Raw genomic sequence first — 11,091 nt, 5'->3', positions numbered from 1 at the left:
AAACACACCTGTTGCAGTAATTTTACAACAGTGTTGACAGGGGCCAAGTTTCTCTCAAAAAAACATCCATTTTATGGATTTGCATTAGATAGCCTTTTTGCATGGCAGCACTGCATCAACTTTGTCACACTTTTGCACCAATGGATAAATGTTGATGCATACTGCACATATACACAGGGATTCACCCGCAGGAAATCAGTTTTCTGCAACTGAATATTGATTTTCTTCGTTCTGCATATTTTTTTTAAAATTTTACACTTACGGTAATTTATTTCCTTACTACACAAAAACGTTACAAATTCCATCATTGGTCATGACCTCGAAAATATCTACATAGAACACACTTACATTTGTTTCAAGTCTCATTTCTTTATCGTTCTTGATTCAGAAGATATACGCAATTAAACTTTGGGTTGCGCGACTTTACGGACACACTGTACATAGTGTGTATGTGTGTAGATAGAGAAATTGTACAAAACAAACTATTTACAAAATATCTCCTAGCTACTAACGAGTAAGACAAAAAGAAATGGGTTGTGAGAAATAAAAATCCGCACTTAAAATTCCCTAACTTCCTTTTTTTTATTTTTTTTTTTTTTAAGATTTTCATGAAATTACCTGGCTCTTTCGGGTCTTTTTACATGTCAGCTGAATTCCCTGACTTATTCAGGTTTTTCAAAATCGGTAGAATCTTGCCACTTGGCGGGAGCTTGGGCAAAACCAGGGATTCCACACACCAGAGTTGAACGCTCTACCACAGAACCATCGCAGCCTCATATTTGGCCAATCTGAGAAATAGGTTCATCCACTTTGGTGTCGGGTAGTATTGCTCACGAGACAAGAATTTTTTTTTTTTTCGTCTCGTAACGTAAATTTTTGTAAAAATCTCGCCTCGAAGTTTTTCTCGTTTCGTTTTGTAAATGTATGCCCTGATTTTATTCTTAATTGCATCTAGAAGCTATCAGAATCTTTCTGCGTCACGAGAAGTACATAAAGGGTTTGATATTTATTTATTTATTTATTTATTTATTCAACACAACAGGTTCTAGGCCCAGTTACAGTGTTCTTTTATAAATACATTTATTCACTGTCACATCTTTGAACAAGATTATACATTTATATATTTTCATTATCACATATATTTTTTAAGTCTGTCCAAAAGCATCTATAGCAGATAACCTTTCAATTGCGTGGTAGGAAGTACTCATCCACCATATAAAAGACTTGGATATTTGTTCTTGTCTTTTTGCAGTATAATGTACTGTTATTTCCTAGGCGGGTTTTACCTTACGGGACATGCAATTGAATCTTCGAAGTAAGACCGGGACAGTCACTTCCCGATTACCATGGATTAATTTGTGTAAAAATAAAAGATCTGTATGATCTCTCCGTCTCAGTGCGTCTCATATTGAAATTTTGTACAATTTCTGAATGTGACATATTTTGGATACATGCCAATTTTTCTATAAGTAATTAATTTCAAGAATTTTGATTGTATCTTTTCAATCATATCAATGTGGTTCAGTATTTTTGTTGACCAAGACCGAGTTGCAATATTCTATCTGCGATCTCACAAAACAAAAGTAGAGTTTCGAGTTTCATTAATATCACATTATCTTGAAACTCTTTACATATTCTCATAATAAAGCCAAAGGGTCGAATAGCACTACTAGATCTTTAATTAAGTTAGATGTCTCTAAAATATTTCCTACAATACAGCAGTTATGTTTAATACTGTTTTCTTTACGGGTAAAGGAAAGAGTTTTGCATTTATTTACGTTCACCTTAATCTTGTTATTGTCACACCAGTTGTTAATACTGCACAAGACTATTTGTAGTTTTACACAATCCACAAGCGAATTAATTTTGCAGTATAGTTTAAGGTCTCCACGAGTAGGTGAGTGTGATAATAATGAGTGTACGGCGATATGCTATTTATGATGAATAGAAATAAAAGTGGACCAAGATTTGAACGTTGAGGAACTCCAAATAAGACTGTGAATTTTTTTAGAAACATATCCTTTGTACCTGACGGCCTGCTTATGCTTTTGCGAACAGGACGCCCCCCCCCCCCCCCCAAAAAAAAAATTGCTTGCATGGAGAAATTAAATGTCGTTAGTTTTTGTAGCAGTACATTGTTTCTACCAAATCAAATGATTTTGAAAAGTCAGTATAGATCACATCCACTGACCCTCTCATTTGCGATAAAATCTGTAATGATGGCTAAATTAGTGGTTGTTTATCTATTCTTTAAGAAGCCATGTTGGTATACTAATACAACGGTTTTTACATGATACATTACCCTCTCGAATATTATTTGTTCAAACACCTTGGCAAATGATGATAAACTAAGAGAGAGCCCTGAAATTCTGTATTTTCTTCGTATCACTAGATTTGGGGGTAGGACAAATTATAGCTTCTTTCGATTTGCCTAGAAACACGCTTGGTTTTAATCACATTTATAATGCAGGGTGATTTTTTTAAAACTCACGGATTTCATTTGGGTCTAGAATTTCTAACTGAAGTCCGATTTTCATGCGGTTTGTGGCAAATGATCAAGGAAGGATAGGAGATTTATGGGACTATGTTTACTGGTTTAAATTTATCCGGGATAATATCGGCCACGCCTCAAGAAACACCGCAAATATTCGCCAGTGTACTTTACAATTGGAATCAAGTGCGGTGCGGTGTGAGTCTTCTTCGTACATGGAAACCTCGCCAAGGTCAATAAGAATAAGAAATAGGGAACTGTGCCGTTCTATTGGGAATTGAGCTGTACAATTCTGTGCTACTGTGTGAGTATAATCAGGACACAGTGAGAATAGTGTACTCTTTGGAGCAACATGAGTTTATCGTTAAAAGTGTTTGGTAAACGGAATTTGTTGTTGCTTCGCGAAGATCATTTAGAAACAAATTTGCCTCACGTTCTGCCCCAGATAGTAACATAATACACTTATGGTCGCTCGTGTATAATTTGGTAGAAACAGGATCGCTTCTGAGTGAGACAGGGAAGCATCGGACCCGGTAGGCAGCTCTTGTGGAAAAGTGTCATTTATCGACTCCTTAGGTCGCCCAAGAAATCTTTCCGTTGTTTGTCGCAAGAAATCGGCTACTCAACATGGGATTTTTGGGTGTTACCGCTAATACTTAATTTGTATTCTGCAATTTCGCTTCAAAAATGCAAAACCGCATTCCAAGTGCAAGGTACACTGGCGAATATTTGCTGTTTTTCTTGAGGCGTGGCCAATATTACCTTGGATGAATTTAAACCAGCAAACATAGTCCTATAAATTTCCCATCCTTCCTTGATCATTTGCCACAAACCGCATGAAAATCGGACTTCAGTTAGAAATTCTAGACCCAAATGAAATCTGTGAGTTTTAAATGAATCACTCTGTAGTATATAGCAGATGTTTAAGAATGTCTATACGCCCCTTAAGAATGTACGGTGTCATCCGGTGCGCAATACTTTTTGGGTTTCAACATTCTTATGACTTTCTCAACTTCCTCTAGAGCTACTTCAATAAAAAGAAACATATACCAAATGTTCCGCAAACAGTCCCATCAGCCATAACGTTGTGTCATAATACGCTCTGCCATTACTGTAAACTGAATTAAAATAGCGAGCAAATTCCTCTGCAATATTATTGCTATTTCTCAGTTTTTTACCATTACACGTAAGGAAGCCTGTAGAAAGATGCCTATTTTAACTTTTTATAAAATTCCAGAATTGACTACGGTCCCTTCCTGCTACGTATTCAGATTCAAAACGAAAGAGTTATTTGTTAACGCTATTTCTGTTTTCAGTTCTTTCTGCAGTTCATAAAACTTCCATTTGTGAAACGATCGCCCATATCGTTTGTCCACTTTTTTTTTCTTTCTTTCTTACAGTGATGGGACTTTTATTTTTAAATAATAATATTGGACGTAAACCAACAGGATTTTTGTTCCGGAATATTTTTAAAGGGGAACACTTACATGTATCGCGTTATAATTTCATAGAACTTGTAAACATCCAGAAATTTGAGGCAGTACCAGTTAGCCTTTAGTAATTCATTGTATATTTTCGCAAAATTTGCCTTTCTAATGTTCTAAACTTCTGCAAGACGTTTTGCAGTTTCTCTCTTATTAATAGTCGATTCAGATACAATAGGCCTTCCGATACAAGGTGATGCCTCTGTTCAGAGACCAAAGGGTGCTATGCTATACAACTTCAATAACAGACGTCACCAATATTAGTAATTACAAAGTCCAATGTGCGACCATTCTTATTTTGTATGTTGTTACAAAAATACAACTCCTGGTGGAGACACTCGGTCGAAAAGGTATAACAGCTCTTTCAGACCAGCCACCCTGAGTAAGGTTTTTCCTATGTTGTATTCCTCACACCAGTCAAATGTTGGGGAAGTTCCAGGCCGTTTCTTTCCTTCCTCCGGATAATGTAGTTGCTGAGGGACGTCATCATCTATATATGACGAGCTTAAGACCAGAGATGCCGGTAATACCCAGAAGTATATATAAATAAATAAATAAATAAACGTTTAATATAGTTCATTAAACAATCTAAAATAATCTGAAGGAGTAAAAGTAAGTAGCTTTTTGAGTTTATTGGAACACTTTACTTCTATAATAATCTATTTTCTGGAATTTTCAGACCCATTTTTTGAGTGCAAATGTTCGGTAACAAAAATTATGGAAAATTAAAGAATTTAAGCTCGGTTGAAGAAATACGTTAAAATGGTGGTACTTGTACAAGTATAAAGATCTGCTACGAGGGCTATCCAGAAAGTAGATTACGTTTTGGAATAAAAAATCAACAAAGTATAGGAAACAAATTTTATTATATACAGATGAAAGCCACACACAAATACTACTTTTCGACATAGTCACCATTCAAATTAAGGCATTTATCGTAGCGATGTACGAGCTTGGAAATTCCTTCGTCGAAAAATTCGGCCGCCTGCGACTTCAACCACTTCGTTACCTCTTCTTGCAGCTGTTCGTCGTCATCAAAACGCTACATAGCCAGCCACTTCTTCATTGCTGGGAATAGGTGGAAGTCGCTCGGTGCCAGGTCGGGACTGTACGGCGGATGAGGAAACAACTCCCACTGAAAAGATTCAAGAACTTCACGCGTGACATTTGCCGTGTGGGGCCGGGCGTTGTCGTGAATCAACAAGATCTTAGAGCTCAACATTCCTCTGCGCTTGTTTTGAATTGCTCTTCTGAGGTTTTGCAGAGTTTGGCAATACCTTTGAGCGTTTATTGTAGTGCCTCTTTCCAGGAAGTCCACCAAAATCACACCTTTTCTGTCCCAAAAAACAGTCGCCATCATCTTCCTTGCCGACATTGTTTGCATGCATTTCTTGGGTTTTTGGGGAGAACCTGTGTGCCCCCACTGCATTGATTGCAATTTCGTTTCACAGTTCACGTGTTTCACCCATGTTTCGTCACCAGTAACGATGCGATCGAGTAAAGAGTCACCATCCTTATTGTAGGCGTCCAAAAAGTGCAACGCTGCAGCCATTCGCTGATTTTTGTGGTCCTCTGTCAAGATTTTTGGAATCCATCTTGCACAAAACTTGTGGTAACCAAGCTTTTCGCTGATGATTTCGTGCAACAAACTTCGCGAAATTTGTGGAAAACTCAAAGAAAGTTCCGTTATTGTGAACTTTCGATTTTCACGGACTTTAACATCGACTTTTTCGACAAGTTCGGCAGTCACTTTGCTGGGTCTCCCACTTCGATCTTCGTCGTGAACATTGGTTCGGCCATTTTTAAATCTTATGACCCACTGTCGCACTCCACCTTCAGTGATAATGTTGTCCCCATACACTTCACACAGCTGCCGATAGATTTCTATCGGTTTACAGTTTTTTGCTGTCAGAAACCTTATTACTGCACGCACCTCGCAGCTCGCGGGATTTTCAATTAACGCAGACATTTCAAACCGTCACAGTATCTTAACGGAGCACAGCACGAACCTCTCACTAGCACGGCTAGATGCCGACTGAGCTGCGCAACGCTCTGACCCCAAGATGGCCGCGCTAGCCCCGCCCCTAGCGGACACAGACGAAAACGTAATCTACTTTCTGGATAGCCCTCGTATAATTCGGAGTGTTTAAATAGAATTAGCAAATACTAGTAATAATTAATGTATTTTATTGGATCAAAAGATCCAATATATTTCAATAAAAATTTTCTTCTACGCCATATATCTGGAAAACTACCAAACCCAAACTATCAATTAACTCGGTATGATCTGCTTATTCCATTAAAAAAAAAAAAAAAAAACACTAGATTTAGGGGTCATTCAAAAATTTCGTTGCCCCTAATTCAAAAAAGATCCATTGCATTTCAATCAAAAAATTTTTGTAGGCCTTATATCTGGAGACCTAGATACAGTGTAGCCAAATACAAACTATCACTTAACTCAGTATCATGTGCTTATTCCGTTTAAAAAAAAAAAAAAAAAATCGATTTAGGGGCCGTTCAAAAATTTTACGGTTCCTGATCCAAAAACTAATTATTGGTCTAGATCACAATCTTTTGATGCATTTTTTTTATCATTCCAAAAATTCTTGGCCACGATCGCAATCTTTTAATCCACTTTTTTTTTTTTTTTTAAATCATCCCTAAAATTCTAGTTTATTTTACTATCTCGAACAGATTGCTGTACAGACCCTGGAAATTAAATTATTTCATAAAATTGAGATATAAAAACTAGTAAATTGTTGGATAAAACTAAAGTCAAAGGAAAGAATAATAAACAAAAGAATAAAGTTGAATAACTTTTATCCTTTCTTTAATTACATACTAGTCATTACACCTGAGATGAGATACAAATGGGCGCAACACCTACAATTATTTTGTACAAGGCGTTTAACGAGATTTATTTCTCAGAAATTCATTTTGTTTTCTTCCTTCATACACTGGAAGACAGTAAGGGAAGATTTTTCTTTATTTGTTTTTTTTTTTTTTTTATTAATCTTTTTAAAAGCAGTAATCAGAAATACAATACAAAAACAACATTATTCTCCAGTACTGCAGTGCGCTGTTACCGCAGATTAGAGACGATAGTAGTTAGTTCAGTTATGAAAAAGAAGTAACAAAAATTACAACGGTAAGGTACAATCGAGAATGTAAACCCATTTGTAATCTTTGTCGTAAAAGTTTTTTTTTTTTTTTTTTAACATATTGAGTTATTCTGTTTTAAATGTCACAGAATACCGAATAATTAATAATTTGACAATGTCTGTCTATTGATTTCAATCTGAAAATCACTAATATACAATGGCCTCGAATGCATAAATTATCCTTTTAATTTCCAATTGATGTAGAATTACACAATGGTTAAAAAAAAGGGGGGGGGAATAACCGATTTTGTATTACAACAATTACATTTCAGGTGCGAATTCAGAGATTCATAAATGCACGACTGGACCGAGATTCGAACCCGAGTCCCCCGCTTACCGTGCCGATGTGTTTACCACTACGCTATCCAGCCCGTTTCCTAAGACCTATACATTCTACTATTTTTGAAACCGGTGCTCAGACACTCAGACGGAGACCGCAGTTCAAATCTCAGTTCAGTCGTCATTGTTTTCATTCTTTGTGTATATATACCCACTTTGCTTTACTGTTAAATTCATGAAATTGTAGCTACAAAAAAGGTACCATACCTGTAACAAATTGAAGATATTGTTTTGTATTATATTTTATCTTGACAGCAAACATTTTTAGTTTCTAAATTACAGAATTATTAAAGTTGGATACATTTCCTATCTACAATTAGTATCTCATACGTTTTACGTACGACACTTAAAGGTGTATGCCTCTTTTATATGTTTCCTTACCGTAGATAATTTTTGTACTTTTTAACTTTTCACTTCGCTGTACAATACCCAAATTTTAAAGCTTCCAACAGGTAACAATTAATCAAGCGACACTTTGAGGTTTCATTGTTATGCGTTACACCACAACGACACATACTACACTTACATGTTGATATGATCTTCAGCACACAAGAAATATTCCGTTACACGATGATTTCCTACACGGAAATACGTATATAAATATTTAACAGGTACATTTGATGTGCTTTCTATGTTAATAATATTTACAAGAACCCTAGAATAGATAATACTTAAGTAGGAAAAAGAAAATTACCTGCATTTATACGTTATGTCATTACAATATTTTATCTAATATATCTACCAAGTACTGATATGAACAGAAACGAAAAACAAGTAAAATTGATTTTGTACAGGATGACATAAGAAAATGAGAAATTTTGAATGAAAGATTAGCAACAATGTATCGCTGTCGTATGTTCAGGTCCGATGCAACATCACTGAGAAGACTTTGCTATTTAGTAAAGCTGGAAGCATTGGAGTGGGCCATTTCGGTGATATTCGTGGCTTTAGGGACATCGTAAACTCAGTACAGGGTTTCTACTAAAATTCCAAAATGAAATTTCGTGACCTTTTCTTTCAGAAACCTTAAAATTAAGTAACATTCTCAAGAGCGAATTGGGCCAAATTTTCATGCATGCGATAGAAGCGTGCTTTGCTTGCGATTTGGTAGCGTCTAAAGCCGACCATAGACATTTTTGGTGGTGAATTTTGAAGTTTTATAGAACAAAATTTTCAATCTATACTTATATTTGTACACATATAAAAATAAATAAATAAATAAAAAAAATCGTGACCCCTAAAGCTAAATTTCACGACTTTTTCTTGACTTTCATGACCGTTTTTTGATTTCGTGACTTTTTCATGACTTTCGTGACCGATAGACACCCTGCAGTATCTGCGATTTGTTTCTATCGTGGCATCTTTAAAAGCAATGTGTACTGCTGAATTGAAAGATAAGAAATCACTAACATTCTGTGGTGATACACGAGCAGTCCAGAAATTTCTGTATGCCGAGATGATACTTGTGGTCTTCAAGAAGCAAAGTAAAATACAATGCAAAACCACGCTCAGGAATTCTAACTATCATTCCACTTACAGATTTCTGTAATTCCTGATTCTCCTTTAAGCTCTCAAGCTTTCGAATCTCTCCTAGAGTCTTGGTCACGCCGAAGGTTAAACACGGAAGAAATAAGAATAGAAACATCAGAGAATAAAAATGGAACGGACTTATCAAGGGAAGAGTTGTGTTGTAAGGAAGCATGTTGATTGCTGAGATGCTTCACGTGTTTTCACGTACTTAATACCATGTTCTGTTCTGTATGGCTGCGAAACATGGTCACTTACGCTGAGGGAAGAACATAGACTGAAAGTATTTGAGAACAAGATCCTGAGAAGAATATTCGGACCCAAGAGGAACGGGAATAGGGAATGGCGGAAACTTCATAACGAGGAACTACATAATTTATATGGTTTACCCAACATTGTTAGGGTCGTCAAGTCTAGGAGGCTTAGGTGGGCAGGTCATGTAGCTAGAATGGAAGAAAGTAGAAACGCTTTCAAAGTCTTGACTGGAAGACCAATCGGAAAACGACCATTAGGAAGACCTAGGCGCAGATGGGAGGACAATATTAAGATGGATCTCGCAGAGATTGGAATACAAAGTAGAAACTGGATGCAGTTAGCTAAGGATAGAAGTCAGTGGAGAGCTTTTGTGAACGCGGCACTGAACCTCCGGGTTCCATAGGCCATAGAGTTAGTTAGTTTCTATTCTTTTCCTTCCTGTTTTTAACATCCGTGACTAAGACTCCAGAGGAGAGTCTAAAGCTTGAAAGCTTAAAGGAAATTCAGGAATTACAGAAATCTGTAGGTAGAACAAAGTAACATAATGATATATCCTGTACATGTATTTCCATAATTTCCATAATTACGTGCATTTTTCTTCTGCTTATTTGTGCGTTCTACGTCAAATGAAATTTTCTCGTTTCCCTGCGCCATCATATATAATATGCACAGTACATCAACAAACTTTTCAGATCTGATTTTCGAATCTTTTTATTCGTTCATTACGATGTGTAGAAGCGTTAGAAACAACACGAGATAAATAAGATTAAAATAATTACTTACTACCATGTAATAAAACCCATGAGCAATGATTCATCTACTTCTACGCAGACTTTATACTGAAATTTAGAATAACACACTCTTGTATTTAAAATAATAATTATTACAATATTGAGAAATTAACGAGCTTTATCATCTTCTAAAAATTCTGTAGTTTCACATTTGGTAAATTAACTTTATATTTTATATGGTTTATGTTTTTCAAGCGTTATGAGAGATCCTAACAGGATTAACCAGGAGTATACGAGGTGTGTTCAAAAAGTATAGAACATTTTTTTTTTTTGCGTAAATCAATGAAGCGCGGGAGACGTTCTTCAGTGCGGATATAGAGGGCACTCGTGTGCAGTTGTGAATTTTTTTTCCCGCCCGTCCCGCAGAAAGCGTCAATCGCTTGTAGTCGGCCAACGAGTAAAGACGTGTAGTGAGCGGTCGTCGGATTTTTTTTTTTTTTTTTTTTTTTTTTTTGTAAAATGACAGAAAAACTTGAGCAGCGATATTGCATCAAATCTTGCCAAAAGCTTGACAATACACAAGCTGAAACCATTCAGTCAGATCGGTACATTGCATTCTGAACAAGAATTTGGGCATGAGGAGAGTGTCAGCGAAATTTGATTCAAGAAGTCATCGCCAAATACAACATTCCTGTGTGTCGTCAGGCTCCCTACTCACCCGACATGGCTCCGTGTGACTTTTGGTTATTTCCTAAGCTGAAAATGCCACTAAAATGGACGCGATTTCAGTCAAGAGACAACATCATACGGAATGCAACAGCATGGTTGCTCACAATTCTAAAAACTGCGTTCCAGAAGTGTTTTCAACAATGGCGTGAGCACTGGGAGAAGTATGTGCATTACCAAGAAGACTACTTTGAACGGGATTAGTATTTTGGATTTCCAAATCAATAAATGTATTTTTGTTAACAAAGGGGTCGAAAAATTTTTAACACACCTCGTAATGTTTGACTCAAGCTGCTTTGTAAGGGACAAACAGCCTCGGTGCTGACGTTCCCATTACATTACAATCAATCAATCAAGCTGTTTTGTCACCATAATAT

This window comes from Thermobia domestica, chromosome 9 (genome assembly GCF_964235325.1).
Source record: "Thermobia domestica chromosome 9, izTheDome1.hap1.1, whole genome shotgun sequence".
Classification (NCBI taxonomy): Eukaryota; Metazoa; Arthropoda; class Insecta; order Zygentoma; family Lepismatidae; genus Thermobia; species Thermobia domestica.
Note: the sequence above shows the minus strand (reverse complement) of the source record.